We start from the raw sequence: 10,525 nt of genomic DNA, 5'->3' as shown, positions 1-10,525 counted from the left end.
AAGCATGTGAAGGCCACACAAAGAAGTGGGGCACCCTTAAGCTTCACCTTCAACTTGAACGCGATAGTGATATACTGTCCCTAGTGCATGCTTCAACTTTTTAGTGCATACATTTGATTGTTTCATGTCACTTGAAAAGTTGAAATTGTGCCCCGCCATGATGGCACTCGGCTGCAGACGCGCAGGTCGCTGGATGGAATCCTGGTTGTGGCAGCTGCATTTTCGATGGAGGCGAAGTTGCTGTAGGCCCATGTGCTCAGATTTGGGTGCTTGTCAATGAACCCCAGGTGGTTAAAATTTTCTCGAGTCCTCCACTACGTACGGCGTCTCTCATAAACAAATGGTGGTGTTGGAACGTTAAACACCACATATCAATAAATGAAGTTTAAATTGTAGATTTCCTAATATTATCGATAAAAGTGAAAGTGCCTTGTGCCAGTGAAGCTTTCACATGTGGCTGAATTTTTCGTAATATTGCCGCATGAATTCGCGTGGTTTTCGTGTGGAAGAGGACGAAGAGGTTGGGATTGAGCCGCTGATGAAGTACCCTCTCCATCGTAGTGGCTTCGGTCAGGAATTCTGCTACACTCTTCGGAGGACTCCGCACTAGACCAGCAAAAAGCTGCTCCTTCACGCCTCGCATCAGATAGCGTAGCTTTTTTTCTTCTGGCATTGCCGGATCCGCTCGCCTGAAAAGCTGCGTCATGTCCTCCACGTACATGGTGACGGTCTCATTAGGCATCTGGATGCGTGAATGCAATGCACGTTCAGCACGATCGCGGCGGTCGGGGCTCCGGTAGGTCTCCAAGAGGCGATGCTGGAACTCGCGCCAGGATGTCAAGACATCACTTCTGTTCATGAACCACGTTCGGGCGCCGTCTTTCAAACACGCGTAGACGTTGCGGAGTTTGGCGGCTTCGTCCCAGTAGTTGATCGCTGCGACGTGTTCGAACTCGCTCAGCCAGTCGTCCACATCCTCAAACAGCTCTCCGTGAAAGGGACTAGGCATCAGCGGGTTCTGGACAGTGCAATAAATTGGTGCCGACGACGTAGGAGTTTCCATGACGCCTTGAGGCGAAGTCATAGTCGCTCTATGGATAAGCTGTGCCGGTGTCTCTGGTGGTAGGCCTCGTTGGCGGCGGCTTGTTCTGTGAACTGGCGTGTCCACGGGCACAGGGCTTGTGTTCCGGCTCCTGGATGGGCTCTTGTGCATGGGGTGCGTCGTCAGTTGTCGTACCCAGCAGCTCCACCAATCTTGTCACCAATCTTGTCTCACTCAAGGAAACCTTCCGCAGAACTGCTCGTCAAGCTAGGACAAAAAGAAAAACTGCTCCAACCCAACCTCTTCGTCCTCTTCGTCCTCTTCCACACGAAAACCACGCGAATTCATGCGGCATTAAAAAGCGGCTCAATCCCAACCTCTTCGTCCTCTTCCACACGAAAACCACGCGAATTCATGCGGCAATATGAAGCATGCATTCAATCACGAGCAAAATGCGCGTTGAAAAGTTTCCAACAAGCTATGCAATTGCCACATAGTTTTAGAGAAATGTGTACATTACCGCGTGTGGCTTTTGTAATGAGTGACCGGCTTTAAGCAGTGAAGTCAACGTGATAATGACATATTTCAACGCCCAAAGGCAATATACGCTTGTACCATAAAACGACATTGCGATTTACTTGTGGTATTGTGAAACCTCGTAAAGCATGAAAGTTTGTTTCACTGCATATCCGAGCAGAGGTATGGCTATGTGGTAGAACACCTACTTGCCACGCAGATGGCCTTGGTTTTAGGCTCCTCACGCACACAGAGATTTCTTTCTTAATTATTTTATTTGTATCTATCCGAATATTTGATCACGCACAAATTGATTTTTCGCTCTATACTATAACTATGCCCGCACCAACGCTGACTTTTACACCGGAACGTCTCTGAAACATGCCCTTTAGGACTTTCGCGTTAAAATAGGCAACCGCTGTCGTTTGTGAATTCGTGCTATGATTCGGCAAGATGCATGTCCGCCAGATTTGAACGTGCGTGAATGAGCGTGCGCGGGAACGCGAGCTTTCACTAAAAGATAAAGCTGAAGTACATACGTTTGGGTCGCAGCGCAATTTTCTTACATGTAAGCCACGCCTAAATACGATTCTGACTATCGGTAGAAACAGGAACACCATGGCTCGAGAATTAGTGGAGGGATTCTATATAAAAGCATTAGGTTCACTGATGCAGAACGAACATCGTATTTCATGGCAAAAGTGCCCCAGGCAAATATGCCTCACGCAGTGATCAACCTTTAGATATCAAGTTGTGAATGGGGTGGTTTGCTATGTGTGCCAGGCTTGATGAGCATGTGTGAACCTCTATGTTTTCATGCAGGGTATAATAAATAAAGAGTCGAACGTTTGGGTTCTTTGAAGTGACCCCTTCCTCTAGGTTCTTCATCACACAAAACAGTCATACTTTTCGTGTTTTTGTGGCTTGCACAGGAACATCAATAGTCTAAGACAGCAAAGTATTTTAGCATTTACTACTATACTTGCACACCGATCAGTTTTCGCGGAAGTAAAAATTGTGAGCACATTTTACTCGGATGCTACGTGATCACAACCAACAGATCTGGAAGAACTACAACTTTTTAATGCGTCTAAATTGATTCTAGTAACTGTGAGTATGTCGCTTCGGAAGACGTTGCTTCAGATTTATTCATTTTAATTAGAATAAGTAACTTCAGCAATTGCAGTTGCCACTGTTCCTTTAACACCAAATAAGGTAGTCTTCTTACTTCCTCCAAACTCGTCTATAGTATTCATACAACAGAGAATCAGATGCAGCAGCCACGAGTTACACTTAGCATGCGTACGATCTCAAAACAGTGGACTCGAGCTTTTTTGAAATTTCAGTGACTGTAACTACAATGCTGACAATTGAGCGAGCAGTTATGAAATGAATGATATCAAAACTGTGAAACGAAAAGAGCGATGAAATGCTGCAGAGGGCGAGCACAACTGCTTGCGTTCCTACCCTTTTAAATGCTTTTGTGTTTTTCGACGTTCTTATGGTAATGCAACTAAGTCAACAGTGAACACATAGTCGGAACAAGATGCGTGAAAATATTTTATTTATTTTCAATTTAAGACTTACCCTGACATTTTATAATTTTTCGCTTCTTCACACATTTGCATAATAAAACGATTCGACAATAGCTCCAGCTTGTGCGCCCAACTTTTGGCTTCTCTATCTATCGACAATAAAACCATCCTTTCGGCCTTTTCATGTTAGCCTCTCCACGGGCACGGGCAAATCCCGATAGCACTCCGATGCGCTTGTCGTCTGGCAGTCTCCGTCATGCGGTTCTGTCATCCACAACTGTTTATTTGTTGTGTGTGTGTGTGTGTGTGTGAAGAAGTTTTCATGTCACTTTTAATGACGTATAATTTGCCGCCTCTTTATTAATGTTACGAGGAGCACGTCACTATGTTTGTAGAAACCACTTTTATTTAACGTTAGAAGCCTCGTTACTTTTCGGCACACTAGCGTGTCCCGGACAACGTGAAAAATATTCAATTGATGGTTCTTTGATATGCTTTCAGCATATAAAAAATATGAGCGTCTATTGTGAAGTGTCGAAAAAATTTACTGTCAAGTATCCCGGCCGAGAAAACGCGAAAGTGCTGTATAAACGTCACAAAAATCAAAATATGTTAGTTTAAGACATCTTCATAAATCGAACATCGACTTTGTCACTCATTCAGGTCTCTATCATTCAGCCAATTGCATTGTGCATATTTCATTCAGCCTCAAAGCAAGAAGCTGCTCCTGAAAAAAAAAGTCAGGTGCTCGGCACCCACAGCAAAAAATAATTAGCTTTTTAACTAGATAGCGCCTCGAATTCTACTAAATATGCGATATGTCACCGCTGCGATGAATGAGATCTTTAAAAATGCTGATTAGAACAACTGAGTGGGTCACTGTTGTGACAAACACCAGCAAATTTGCTGCGGCTGCTGCCGCGAGGGAGCCGCCGCCACTCGTTTTCCCGTCGCTCCCGTTCCCGCCCCGACGCGCTGCAGCGGCCGCAACTGACCCTACACTCTTAAAAAAATGGAGTGACGTTCTCTCCATTTAGGGAGAAACGGAGATGTCCCCAATGTTCGTCTTTAAATAGAGAAACGTTGCTCCCTTATCCACGGAGAAACACGTTCCTCCTTATAAAAATCAACATGGCTGCCCCCCGGCGAAGCGAGTAGGCTTAGCAAATGCAACGATTCTCGACTGATAAGGAGTACACGGCACTGAAATTTACAAAAAACGGTCCGGCTGAGCTTGATATTGCACGAAATGATTATAAAAACAAGCAGACGAACATGTGGCGGTGAACACATCGCGAAAGAAAACGACGGAGCAAGTACGTTTCGTTCGGTCAGCGAAGCCACGTTCACTCCGATAGACACGGATATATACTGCAGAGCCCTCACCTGAAAAGTGCATGCTAGGCTTGCTGTATTTGTTTCTCGCAGATTCACATAGTGTAGCGAGGTTATCCATGCGTTTACGGGTCCACAGGTCACGAGATGTGCCTCCGAACCGTAGACTCGATCGCAGCGAAACCATTCCTACTCAGTATTGCAGCTTCGACAGACCGATGGTAAACGTTATATAAGTAGCTAGAGGTGTGAGAGCGTCATAACCGTGAAGTAGGTGGTAGCTGGCGCCATCTAGAGGGACTGAACAAAACTAAAAAAAAAGTTGCCTGCCGCGACGTACATTGTCATACCCACTTTCACGGCTCCCTTGCGGATTGTTTACGCCTCAGCCCATTCAGGATTACTTACGTCACAGCCTATTGAGGATTACTGTCACTGACACCGGAAGCCTAAATATGCGCTGGTGCAATGCATATAACTACACATGCACACATGCTGCACATATAGCACGCAACAAATGTACGCCATCGTATACGCTAACAAGTACGCAACAAGAGCACAATCAACCACTCACAGCAACAAATCACACTACGACATGTTTACTCACACCATAGTATGAAGACGCGCCAGCTTATATAGCGATGAATTTCGACTGACCATAGTGGCACAGGTTACAAGTAGGTTTCTTACACTTTTTTTACGTTTCGTATCAATACCACAACATGCGCACACGTAAATATATTGTATCCGATGCTAAGACAAACGCGAGTTTATCAATGATTGCACAATAATGAACAAAATAATTACTAGAGCTTATCAGGTTTTCACGAAGGCGGATACCCCAAGCCTTGCATAGTTGCCTACGGCATTCCGAACGCTGCGCCATCTGTTGACCACTGCCACAGTTACTTTTTTTTCCTTGAAGCCTTCGAGAGTTCAAACCCTTGCCACGCATTAGCCATTTCGGAGGTCACGTTTCTTTTTCTTCTTGTTACTTGGAGAGGGCGCAGCATGCAGACCAAACTTTGTCTCCGTCGTGGTAGGTGTTCTGTGGTCACGTCGACCTCGTTTAGTCGCTTCGTCTTAACGTTTGCTTATATTCTTTTTACGTGCGTACCACAAGTGTGACCGTTAGCCATGGATACAGTACAGCACTAGCCCTTCAATGACAAGGTTTTTGATGCGATAACGACCGTCCTAGCAGTGTATACGTACGTTACAACGCGGGTCTTGCGAGAGAAATAAGCGATGACCTCGCATCCGACGGTATTTTTTCGTGAGCTATGACAGTGGCTGTTGGCATCGCGGCAGCTCTAATACTTGAGTGGAGGGACTATTGCTGCAGTGCGCAAGCTTACTATAACTTTATATAATGTTGTGTCTGCATACATTTCTGTTGCTTCAGATGCCTCTCGCGATTCGCCTCGCGAGTCAACTGGCAATCATAGTGCGTGCCACAATTTCGTTGTTAGCGCTGCGGCTGTGGTGGTTATTACTCTGGATTCGGAATACTCTTTTCACAAAGGTGAGTGAGCGTTAGTACTTACTTGCTGTGCACAGCTGTTACTAGAAGTGCATTTTGTGTTGAGTTTCTCACGACAAAGGAGAATCATGGACGAGAAAGGCATACTGCACGCGTGCATAATTCCTTCCTACTTCTCAGTGCTGGCATGGGCCATTCAAAACGAATGCGATTCAGAATTTGGTTTAACCTACAGAAGTCATTGGTTTACTTTTCACAAAAGTTTAGTTATGATGATGTTTAAAAAGTTTCTGATGGTTGTAACCTAGCCTGGCGAATAAACACTCGGTGCAACTTCGCAGCCTGTTTCTCTTTGTGCTTTCACCTGCCGTGGTAGCGTAGCCTTATTGGGTGTCGTGTGACTATGCTGGAGGACGCAGGTTCGACTTCCGGCCACGGCGGCCGTATTCGATCGGGGGTAAACTGCAAAGGACATCCATATGGCGGTAGTGGCACGTATAACTCTATCAATTGTATATGATCGTACTTTCACGCATGGAGTGTACAGTGGTATCAGGTTTCCTAGAATGATGAAAAATTAGGTGTGATGCTTTTTTACGCGCCTCGTTGAATTCACGAGTGCTGTTGGTGCCGTGCAAAACTAAAAATGCGTGGGCTTACCAAGTATGTCGACACCGAAAAAAATCATTATTTTTTTACACTCTAAGGTAATCGATAAAGCAAGACTGCTTGGGAAGCAGAGCTCCTTGTATTCGTGACAAATTGGTAGTATGAAACAACACTAGACACACATGGAAGTGTCCGGAGCATCGTGCGAGTGCCTGACGACAAAAAAGAGAGGCTTTTACTCTATACTAATAAAACAAAAGAAAACGTCACTCCTGCATTGCTTACAACAATCTTAGGTAAAAGCAATCGCTCGCGACTGGGCGCGGCCGGCTATAGGCTTGGCGTGTGCATTCGCGCGAGCAAGACCCGCGTGATTGAGGAGAAACTTGAACGCTGAAGGAGGAACGTTGCTCCTTTGGTCCTTGCCGCGAGAGGGCGCGACGGGTGAAGCGCCCGAAAGGGAGGAAGTCGCTGCGCCGAAGGAGGAACGGAGCCCGTTTCTCCATTCTCGCTCCCTTTTTTTTAGAGTGTACGGCTGACACGCGCTCTACCATAGAGAGCCACTCGACGCGGCAGGCCGTACCGTGCGCTCTTTCATCCAGCGGTCGTGATTGTCGAATATTTGAGATGCCTTACATGACGAATTTAAGCTATACAATCGGGTCGCAGGAGAAGATCGAACAGTCGTAGTAAAATAAATTGGCCTACATGAGAAACTTCGTGGGAAGTCCACGACAGCACCTCGAACATGACTACCTGGAAAAACTTTACTGTAAGGACTGCTTTCTTTTTATACAGTTTGGGTGACACAGAGTGGGCCATATAACGTTAGCCATTTAAAGAATGGGTGCAAATATAATAAAAATTCTTAACCTTGCCTACACTGTAACTTGAGTTACCTTCACATTTTAACAACAAAGATAGTTGTTGGACTCCAAACTATGTGGGAAGGTGCGTGCAAATGCTCTTCAAGAACGACATTACAGTTGCAAATAGTATTATTCTCTTAACGTGCAATGACAACTACAAATCCCATCAGGTCCATTTAAGGCGTTTCAAGTTTTGCTTTTGCCCGAGGTATCCGTCGCCGCAGTGGAGACAGTGTGGACTCATGTTTTAATTTAATACTACAATATCATGCCATTTATTTGTTTGCAATTTTTTGCAAATTTTGTCTTCTTTGACAAAGAAAGAATGCATTCCGTCAATAAATATTTTGATCCGAATCGCCTAACTAATAATTTGAAACAACAACGTAGGTACCCTGAGAAAAATATTTTCCGACAGAGACATGCCACAAAAAAGTTACAGGCATTGAAGGTAGTTTAAGCAGTACTTATGCGTTTTTTCTGGCTTGTGATTGTGTGCAATATTAGGCAACTAATTTTTAAAAAGTGCCACCAGCGTATGAAAATACAACTATTAAGTGACGTACCCACCTTGTAACATTGATGCAGTAGAGAATCGAATAGTAGTTGTTGGGCAAAACCAACAGTAACCGAGGTGTGAGACGTAACAAAAAAGGCCGCAGATATGAATATATATGAATATTTTCTACTTTTCTTGATCCGCAAAAAGACATCACATTCGTTCAATACAATCATTATCTTCCAAAATAAGACGACTTATTTTAAATGGCGGACGTACAAGAATGCGAGTGTATTAGCGCAAAGGTGCCACAATATTAATTCATAGAGAACATTTTCTTTATACTGCGAGAATTTAATGCAGTAGTCATGGTCCTCACACGTCTTCGTACCACTGCGACAAGAACGAAAATCTGTCAGTCGGAGAGAAACTTGCATAGCTGGTATCAATGAGTGTTGAGTGCAAAGTATTCTTGCGAGAGCCGCAATTTAGATGCTATGAATGAGCCTATGGAAATTTTAGGTAATGTTATACTCGTAGAGTGGGATGCTATGAAGTTGGTAATTTAGCTCTCTACTTCCTACGTTCACGCGATTTTATCTTGTAATAGTGAGTATAGTTCATTACTTGAGGAGTGAATCAATGAGGTGATGTTAATAAGCCAATTAAATATATTGTTACACGACATCAGCAACGAAAGAGCATCATAGACGACGAAGACGATGAAAGCGACCGTGCTCGTGTTGTTGTTGCTGTTGTTCTTCCATCTTGGCTGCAGCTGCCTCTGACTCCCCCTGTATATTCTGTAAATATATTTATTTCATTCATTCTCTCACCCCCGTGACATTTGGTGGAAGTGGAGGTGCCCCCGTGACAATATAAATGATTTTTTCGAAAGGTAGAAGGCTGTGCAATAGATAACATTTATCCCAGTGTCCCCACGTATAATTATGTCTCCTTAATGAAGTAGTGAAAACGTTTCGAGCAATAAAGTGGAGAAATGATTGTGGAGGCTGCCACTGTTTTCAAAGCGATAATCATCCTGAGAGGAGGATTGCAATAAACGTGCGGTGAAATTTTACTCCCAAATGTATTGCTAAAACTAGTCCCATTACCACCGCAACCTGCTTCCGGTTCGTTTAAACGCTTACAGCTCTGACTTGCTATAATTAACAAGAGTATATAAATAGAAATGTGATGATATCCGAACCAATCTTAGCCGAGGAACCAAGGTTATGTTCGAATGGGCCTAAAATGCAAAGAATTGTACATTTTTTCGATTAATATAAAGCTGTGAGGAGATAATGCCGTCGGCCAGTTAAAACAAAACTACGCTTTCTACTTCAGAAGCGTGGCGGTTTGGGCTAATTGGTTTGACATGGCGGTAGTAAAAGCACAAGAACGGAGTGACGACAAAGGAACTCCTTCTTGTCCCTCTGTCATCGTTCTGTTCTCGCGCTATAACTGCTGTCATTTCTACTCCAGCCAGAAAACGATAGAAAGTTTAGCGGGAATGGTTGACCAGGTCTACACGTTGATTCTTGTTGCCAAAATTTTGTATGTTAACAAGAAACGTTTTACTTCTACTTACATGTGTTGGCATCCAAAGTTTAGGTGGCAAAAATAATATTGGCTCCTCCCTTTGGCATTTTTTAGTGCCAAACCGACCGTACAGTTACAAAAACATGTCTTGAGAATTATTACTTTTTTATCCTCTTCGTGTAAAAGATCATATTTTTTTACATACTTCGATGCTGCAATTCTCGTCTCAACAAAATTATAAATCTGGAGCTTTGATTGGATTGGATTGGATAAACTTTTATTTGGTCCTCCAAAACACAGATCACTGTGTTGCGGGCAGCTCCCACGTGGGGACTGAGATGCCAAGCTCCTCAGCCGCCTCGCGGGCTTGGTGGACAGCCCAAAGCAGATCTGCCAAGGATGAGCTGCAGATTGCCGCCTCTCATCTGGCAGAGGTGATGTTCGATATATGAGCGAATTTGGTGCACTGACAGAGCATGTGTTCTAATGATGCTATTTCCCCACAGTGTGGACGAAGATTACTTGGGTATAGGTCAGGGTACATGATGTGTAACATTTTCAAAGTAGGGTACATTCGCGTTTGCAAAAGCCTTAAAGTAAGTGCTTGGGGCGGGGTTAGATTTTTGTGAGGTGGAGGGAAAATCCTTCTAGACAGGTAGAAATGTTCAGTGAGCTCGTTATATGTTGTAAGAAATTCCCGGTTATCCCCTTCACCGGTAGAACGCATCTCCGGGGAGGCGCGGTTGGAGGGTTCTCGCGCCGCCTCGTGTGCTGCTTCATTGAGATTGGGAGGGGAATCATTGATTTGCCCAAGGTGAGCTGGGAACCAACTCAGAAGATGACGCGTTATGTTCTTTTTGCCTTGCAGTATTCTCAGCGTTTGCTCTGAAACCGTCCCCTTGGCGAACGCCCGTAGTGCTGCCATGGAATCACTGTAGACGACTTCAATGTTATCCATCTTGAGTACTAAGGCGATGGCCACCTGTTCCGCAATGATTGGGTCTTTCGTCCTGACCGTCGCTGAGTTGACGACATGGCCAGCCCCATCGACCACAACTGCCACAAACGCTTTCCCATTGGCGTAGGAAGCCGCGT

This window comes from Rhipicephalus microplus, chromosome 3, assembly GCF_043290135.1.
Source record: "Rhipicephalus microplus isolate Deutch F79 chromosome 3, USDA_Rmic, whole genome shotgun sequence".
In the NCBI taxonomy this organism is placed as follows: domain Eukaryota; kingdom Metazoa; phylum Arthropoda; class Arachnida; order Ixodida; family Ixodidae; genus Rhipicephalus; species Rhipicephalus microplus.
The sequence above is the reverse complement of the archived record's forward strand: the minus strand, read 5'-3'. Positions refer to the sequence as shown.